General features: G+C 37.8%; 1 pseudogene; it reads right to left on the reverse strand.

Moving 5' to 3' along the window:
• Positions 1-7,360: 7,360 nt before the first annotated feature.
• LOC112579501 lies at positions 7,361-8,328 on the reverse strand (annotated as a pseudogene).
• Positions 8,329-8,817: the final 489 nt, after the last annotated feature.

The following is an 8,817-nucleotide window of genomic DNA, read 5'->3' on the forward strand; positions in this document are numbered from 1 at the left end:
GCCAAGTTTCGGATCATTACGTGACCATAATTAGAGGAAACAGAGGTCAATAAATGGTGTTCTTGTGAATATCAAAGGAGAAAATGGTCTATATAATTTCCTGATATTCTCCATATTTCATGATTTAAATTGGACTTGAATTTAATGATATTTAATTATTTTATGATATTCCTCATTATATGATTGGTTAAAGAATGTGTTTTTGAGTTGCCTAGTTTTTAATCTGGATTCTGCCACTCACTATTTCTGTGGTATGAGGGATGATATTTGCTGTCTATGTTTCCATTTTTGTAGCTGCACCATGTAAGAAAAACTAGCAGTGGCTTCATATTTTTTTCTATAGATTAAATTAATCTATGTAAATCACATAGTATAGTATACTGTATGGAGCTTTTTTCAAATTTATGACTTCTAGAAGGAAATGGCAACCCAGTCCAGTGTTCTTGCCTGGCAAATCCCAGGGATGGGGGAGCCTGGTGGGCTGCCGTCTATGGGGTCGCACAGAGTCGGACACGACCAAAGCAACTTAGCAGCAGCAGCAGCAGCATTGTGATATTACTGAACCTAAAAATCAGAATATATAGGCATTGTGAATTTTGGCTGTGTGATTCACAGACTTTTATCAGATTTGGTGGGAAAGTAATGACTACAATAAATTTTAAGTACTTTTTGAGCAAATTCTACCAGAAACTATGCTTACTGCTTTATATGAATCATTTAATCTTTAAGCCATCAAAGCTAAACTGTTTTATATTCTGTTTATAAATGAAAAAAACTAAATTCAAACAGGTCAAGTCACTAGCAACATTCCATAGATATTAATAGTGAAAAAACTAGATTTTGGACTTAAGTCTGATTCAACTGTTTAACACAAAATTGCAGACTTGGTTTTGGCAAGAACAATTTTTCATTGTGTGGCTTTGAAAAATTTACATAAATTCTCTTAGATTCTTAATTTGTATAATGAGATTAATAATAGTATCTAATTTATGGGATTATCATGGGGATTACCAGTATTTAGTACTGTGGAATGTCGTTTCAACTACGTTGAAATTTTAAGGACTAAGCTATTAAAAATATCCTATTCCATTTTTATGATTTCACTGAATTTAGTACTTTTAAAGACAGATATTTGAAAAATGGGAAAAAAATACATTGAGTAAAGTATACAAAAGCAGAAAATATACATATATAAATGATGCCACATGTCACCTTTTACACTTAACTTTTGTTATAAAGACTTCCCTGGTAGCTCAGATGGTAAAGCATCTGCCTACAATGTGGGAGACCCAGGTTCGATCCCTGGGTTGGGAAGATCCTCTGGAGAAGGAAATGGCAACCCACTCCAGTACTCTTGCCTGGATAAACCCATGGATGGAGGAGCATTGTAGGCTACAGTCCATGGGGTCGCAAAGAGTCAGACACGACTGAGCGACTTCACTTCACTTTGTTATAAGACAGTAACCCCTCTTCACTGACTGGTTATCATTCAAGACTGAATGACATATGTGGGTACTCACTGTAGTTTGTGGAAAGTCAAAATCATCTAGAGGGAAAAATATAAAATCTGAGTCATACAGGCCCTGCCTGAGGGGACTGCATCAGCTTGTTTCTTCTCTGTGTACCTTCCTGTTGATAAGGAGCCAGTCTACTACTAAATTGGAGAAGGAAATGGCAACCCACTCCAGTATTCTGGCCTGGAAAACTCCATGGACTGGGGAGCCTGGCGGCCTGCAGCCCATTGGGTGGCGAAGAGTCAGAGGTGGCTGAGGACACACACCCTTCTACTACATAATTCAGGTGAACAAATCCACTCTCTCTGCCATGCTTCAGGAGTAAGCAAGCATGTGTGCACTCGCTCCTCAAGAGCAGAGTCCAGGCTTCCCACAGCCATCCTGTTAGTCCCACCAGCCCTCCAGCCAGCCAAAGGGACTTGTCTTTCTCCTGGTGTCAGACTTCAGGGCTGCAGTTGGCAGTGCCCAATATATGACTCAAACCACTCACTCCCCTGGGAGGGCTTCCACCCATTTAATCCCCCTCCATGTCCCTTACAGTGGCACAGGTCCTGACTTGATCTCATGTGTCCTCTCTTATTACCCACTTCCATGCTTCCATGCAATTTTTCTTAAAGCCTCAGTAGCTACAAGAGTCTTTCTACCAGTCTGCAGTTAATTTTCAGCAAGAATTGCTCTACATGTAGATATATTTTTGATTTCTTTGTGGCAGAGAGGTGAACTTTGTTTTCTCCCACTCCACCATCTTGATAGGAATCCTCCATTAGTATATTTTAAAATAACATAAAAATTGCAAACATAGAGAGTAAACAGACTATTATAATGAACTTTCATCTACCCATCAACCAGCTTCAACAAGTTTTCATTGTTATATTAACAATATACCATTCTCATACCTTTCCATAATTTCACCCACTGTGCAACCCAATTATTATTGTTATTATCTTTTTATCATTATTGACTAGATGTTTGCAGGTAATTTTGACATGCACTAAAGTGCACAAGGCTTAGTTTAGCTATACCATTTTGACAAATGGGTACATGCATGTAACTTATATAAACATAACATAGAACATGTATATCTTCCCAGAGATTTCATCATGTTTCCCCAGTCATTTTCTCACCTCTACATCCATCAGAAGTAACCACTGTTCTGATTTTCTTTACATTAAGTTAGTTATACTTATTCTAAAGCTTTATATAAATGAAATAATACAATTCATACTCTTGTGTCTTGATTCTTTTCACTCACAAAACATGTAACTAAATTACATGTACCAGGAAACAAACAAAATTCCTAGTACTTATCTACCTATTTCCAGGGAGAAAAACAAATGAATAAAATATTCAAGGATTCAACATTAAAATGATGTCCTCACAGGAAAAAAAAAAAAGACATACCCTGGTCCCATACTTCTTTCTGTAAGTATACTTCAGAGTAATGGTTTTCTCTATTATCAGGAGGAAGGAGTTGAGCTATTTCTCTTCATCTACTAAAGTTTAAAGTTCACTCACAAGAAATCATAAACTATATAATTTTCCCATTTGAAAGTCTAATATCCAGGCAATAGCTCTGATCCAAGTTCTTGTGTTTTCAGAGTATCCTCTGAGATACCACACCCCTCTTTTTAGACAGTGTCAAACAATGCTCCTGAGAATTTCCTTGGTTTTGATGCTACAAACAATACGGTTGGCCACAGGTGGGAAGAAAAGGTGGACCCTGGCCATGACGGTCTGGAGGAATAGAGGTAAATGGTGCCCAAAGTGATGTATCAGGGAAAGAATAATGGGCACATAGTACACAAGCACAGCTGAGGTGCGTGACACACAGAGCCCTCCACCGTCCTGCCCCAGAAGCAATACCCAGTACTGTATGAAGAATCAGCATGCAAGAAATCACTATCTGCAATGGAAAATAAGTTGTTACTTATTATACATCAAATCCTGAGCCCCTGACAGTCTTACTGAGGGTATTTTCTTACAAAAGAGATGGAAAGCTTATTTCTAAAACAAGAGCATATGCAAACCACAGTATATGGAAGATAAATCTGACTAGATGTGTGGAAGAGTGGTCCTACATGAACTACAAGCTAAACACTTCTTTGTTTAATAGAAATCTGTGCAGTAATAGAAATATCAAGCAGGATTATTTAGAGTGGTGAAAGGCAATGGTAATAAGCATAGAGATGACAGCTTCACATGGAAATTGATAACTGAAGGATCTGTTAGGTTTCTGCAGTTTGAGCAAGATTGAATTAGTAGCAAAATTAATGCAAGAAAATAATTAAGATAATTCATAGTTCTTTTAATAGACTTATGGCCTTGGGAAAGTCACTTAAGTTATCTGAGATCCAACATTGTGATATAAACACTATAATAATAATAATACAACATAATATATGCTCTTTACTATTATATTTGGATTATTTGGAACATAGTAAATGATTCAGATGATAAAGAATCTGCCTGCAATGCAGGAGACCTGGGTTTGATACCTGGGTCAAGAAGATCCCCTAGAGAAGCGAACGGTTACCCACCCCAATATTCTTGCCTGGAGAATTCCATGGACAGTCCATGGGGTTGCAAAGAGTTAGACACAACTGAGTGACTAACACTTTCACTTTTCAAATATTCAACACATGAAATAAAAACAATTTAATATATTAGAAACGAGGAACAGTTTCTTCCAGTTCTTAATATTTTCCAATGTCTTTTTTTTAATTTACCAGTTCACTCTTTCTCCACCTGCTATCCATGGACAATGGGGAGCACTTCTCTGTATTTTGCAGGAGGATCAGTGTCTCTTGTTGAAATCTGGGATCCAAATTGAGAATATCACCAAAGCCATCAGGATATCACAAGCTGAGTGTGATGATGGTACTAGGGCTCAGGACCAGGGTTCTTTATCTAGGAACAAGTTTATGCACACTAAAATTCTACTCACTTGTAACAGAGCCTTGTATATTAAGATAGGGGTCAAAGATAGATTTCAGGATTGGCTCAAGGATGGGTGTGGTGAGTGAGGATGAAGTCTTTCTCTACTATCAAGCTAGAAGTTTTTGTAAAGTATAACCTCTCGAGTGATGGTAAATGTTTATCAATCAGTTCTCTGAATAAAAATGCCTTGACCTGTACCCATTGCCAACTTCTTTGAATACTCCCATGCCAAGCAAATTCAAGCAAACAACATGGTACCCCTGAATGCAGAGCCGATATGTGATATGTTTGTAACCAGCTTCCTCAAACTGGTACAAACCAGAACCAGCACAACATTGGGCTTAACTACAGCTACTCCCACATATCAGGTGGAACTGAGAGCAGGCACATCAATCCATGCATCCCTCTCCTGCTGTTTCCTTCCCACTGGGCTGTGGATATAGTTGCTGCTGCTGCTGCTAAGTCACTTCAGACGTGCCTGACTCTGTGCGACCCCATGGACTGCAGCCCATGAGGCTCCTCCGTCCATGGGATTTTTCCAGGCAGGAGTACTGGAGTGGGCTCCTATTGCCTTCTCCGTGGGTATAGTTGCTACCTCTCCTTATATGTGCTTAATTGATTGGCAGGGGAGGCAAGATGAGTCAGGACTCTTCCAGGAGCAATTGGCCAAGCATGACTATTCTCAGAAACATCAAATATGTTTTTCAATATGTATTTAATTGGGCTTACATTACATTGAATTTATAGATCATTTCAAAGAGAATTATTAACCTAATAATGAACAATATACAATGAGCACAGGCCCCTTCAAAAATTCCAAGACAACAGTTCAGAGATGAATTTAAAAGAGAAGCACAGACAACAATATCCTAATTCTTTTCTAGCATCTACAACACCCAAATCCTCAAGCTGAAAGTTTCTTTAACATTGAAATGTTGATTGAAGTGTTTTTTTCTTAATTCTTATCATATTTCATACATTCTAGATGTGAAATTGGCATTTTCTTATTTCTCCACTGCTGTAATCAAGTAAGAAACCTTGTGTTTTAAGATTTACACCACTTAAACAAATATTTTGTCACCATGCTGGAATCTGTTTATTCTCTTCCTGCCCTTCATTCCTTGAAGAGCTTTCCACTGAACCAGAAGTGTCTTTGTTGCAACTCTTGTCAAGATTTTATTTAATGTCATTTTCTGTGAAGTCATTTTTCTATAGATTATTGGCAGTAGGGCTAGATTCAGTTTGGTGAATTGGGTTTTTAGTGTCTATATTCATAACAATTATTATTATGCTCCAAATTAAAAATTAAATGCTAAATCCCTTATATGATGTATTTATTTAATTATCAAAACAATAAGAAAGATACTAAAATATCATCCCTAAAATATACTCCCTTGCTGAAATTAAAGCAAATATAATATATGTCAAATCATAATTCAAGACTTCAAAGGTCAAGGAAACATCCTTTCATTTCTTATGTTGACTACTATACATAGGTGCATTACAGAAAAAGAGGAAAACAACTGGAAATTTTGCAAATATTCAAAAGAATGCCTCAAAGCTTTTATTTATTTATTTAAGTGTAAAACTGAAAAAAGTGTGAAAGTGTTAGTTGGTTAGTCATCTCTGACTCTTTTTGACCCCATGGACTGTAGCCTACAAGGCTCCTCTGTCCATGGGCTTCTCCAGGCAAGAATACTGGAATGAGTAGCCATTCCCTTCTCCATGAGATCTTCCCTATCCAGGGAAGGAACCCAGGTCTCCTGCATTGCAGGCAGATTCTTTACTGTCTGAGCCACAAGGTAAGCCCCAAGTAATGTCAAATTTCACATTCTCATGACAGGATATTAGGTTTTGAAAAAGCAGCGACTATAAAAATGTTTAATAAAAAAGAAGGAATTAGGTGAAATCTAGACACAAGCATCTGCCTCCAATGTGGGAGACCTGGGTTCGATCCCTGGGTCGGGAAGATCCCCTGGAGAAAGAAATGGTAACCCACTCCAGTATTCTTGCCTGGAAAATCCCATGGACGGAGAAGCCTGGTAGGCTACAGTCCACAGGGTAGCAAAGAGTCAGACACAACTGAGTGACTTCATTCACTCACTCACTCAGACACAATTTATACATAATTACATTTGGTGTGTTTAAAGCCTTTTTATACAAGATTCTGGGTAAATATTCTGATCATTAATTACCTTTGTTGTTTATTTTTTGTCCTGGGTATAAACCTTTCCAATCTTCTAGTCCCTCCATGAAATCTTTATTGAGATTTGGGCCTAAAATCTCCATTATGTAGAAAAATTGACTCAAAATATACCATGTACCTATTTTTTATAATAGACTTTATAGGATATTAGTGAATTAGAAAATATCTGATTTCAGAACTCATGTTTTAGCTTAAGAAATAGGTACAGACAAAAATAACTATAATATGGTGGCTTCATGCTACTCATCCAAGTATTTTGCTGACTTCAGCAGGAATGTTTTGTATTTCAGCTGAATTTATTTTATCAGAATTTCAGCAGAATGTTTATAAAAAATGTACAGCCTCTCACCACTCCTACTCCCCCGATCTATACAGGAAAAGCCCGTCTGGGTTGAGCCCTAAAATATATTTCTCTTGTTCACTGTTATCTTTATGTGTCCTTAAGAATAAGTTAAAAGACATGATAACAGAATGTTTAGCTAGGAGAATGGAAAATGACATTAATTTAAAATATTCATTTCTAAACTCTTTAAGAACTTTAGGAAAAATGCACTGGCATTGGCATTTTGGGGCAGATCCTAAAAGTTTTTGGTGTGTTTTAATGTTTTTGTGAACTTCATTTATTCCCATACCTCACTGAAACAGACTTTTAGGCAGTGAGTGTTTTATTCAGAAATACCCAATATTTAGCCTTTTTTTTTTTTTAACAACATATGCTGATGGGGGAGAAAAATGAAATCACTTGGTCCTGAATCTGTTTGGTCTTTACCCCATAGATAATGGGGTTGAGCACTGGGGGCACCACCACGTAGAGGTTTGCTACTAAGATATGGATGTGATGAGGAATGGTTTTACCCCCAAAGCGATGGGCAAAAAATGAAAAGAATGCTGGAGCATAGAACATAAGTATGACACAGATGTGGGAACCACATGTGCTAAGGGCCTTAAATCTCGCAATCCAGGAAGGTATCTGAAACACTGTGCAAAGGATAATTGTGTAGGACATAATGATGAGCATTATATCCAGTCCTGTAGACAGCAGGGCCACAGTCAAGCCATAAATGATTGATATTGATATTGTCACAAGCCAATCTGGCAATGCCCATGTGCTCACAGTAGGAATGGGGAATGATGTTTCTCCCACAGTATATAAGTCTACGTACCAGAAAGATGAATGGAAAACATACAATAAAGCTCCTGACCACAGCTGCTATGCCAATCTTCCCAATGGCTGAGGAGGTTAAGATCACAGTGTATCTCAGTGGATAACAGATGGCCACATAGCAGTCAAACGCTATGGTCAGGAGAATAGCAGATTCTGCCACAAAGATGAAATGTATGAAGAACATCTGGGATACACAGCTACCAAAGGATATATTCGTGGAGTGGAACCAGAAGATGGCCAGCATCTTGGGGGCTGTGGATGTGGCGAGCAGGACATCTGCTAAAGCCAACATGGAAAGGAAGAGATACATGGGCTCATGGAGACGCTGCTCGGTCACAATTAGGAAGATCAAGAAGAGGTTACCTACAATAGCAACAATGTACATAAAACAGATGGGGATGGAGATCCAGGTGTGCATATCTTCTAGTCCTGGGATTCCAATCAGGACATACCTCAGGATATACCATATCCTGAGGACTGGTGTAATTGTAAGAGGAAGGAGCCATCTGTGACTGCTTATTCCAGACCCAGGACCTTCAGGGAAAGACCACAGGGCTGAGCTCAGGTTCAGGTGCACCACCTTAGTCCCTGTGATGTCTGATCAGATTTCTTTTCTGATCTGTTATTATGAAAGGACAGCAAGATAGATTAACTAGCCTAAAATTGCACTCTTGATTCCCTCCATGGAATAATTGAATTTTGTATCTTGAAAAAGATATCAGTTAATATTTAGTAAAAGTGTAATATGTGTCATAATACTTTACATATATTAACCTATTAAGTTTTCACCTTAACCTGTTGAAAATACCTTTATGATAATCCATAACATGGCTACTGTTTTTATCCCTATAAGATGGGGAAAAAAAATTTCCAGAGCTTTTAGACTCTTGTTCTAGGTCCCACTGGATTTAAAATCAGCCAAAGTGAATATGAAAGCTTTGAACTAAACCACCATCTAACACAATCTATCAAAATAAAACTAGTTACAAAAACAT

The sequence above is a fragment of the Bubalus bubalis genome, chromosome 16 (assembly GCF_019923935.1).
Source record: "Bubalus bubalis isolate 160015118507 breed Murrah chromosome 16, NDDB_SH_1, whole genome shotgun sequence".
Taxonomy (NCBI): Eukaryota; Metazoa; Chordata; class Mammalia; order Artiodactyla; family Bovidae; genus Bubalus; species Bubalus bubalis.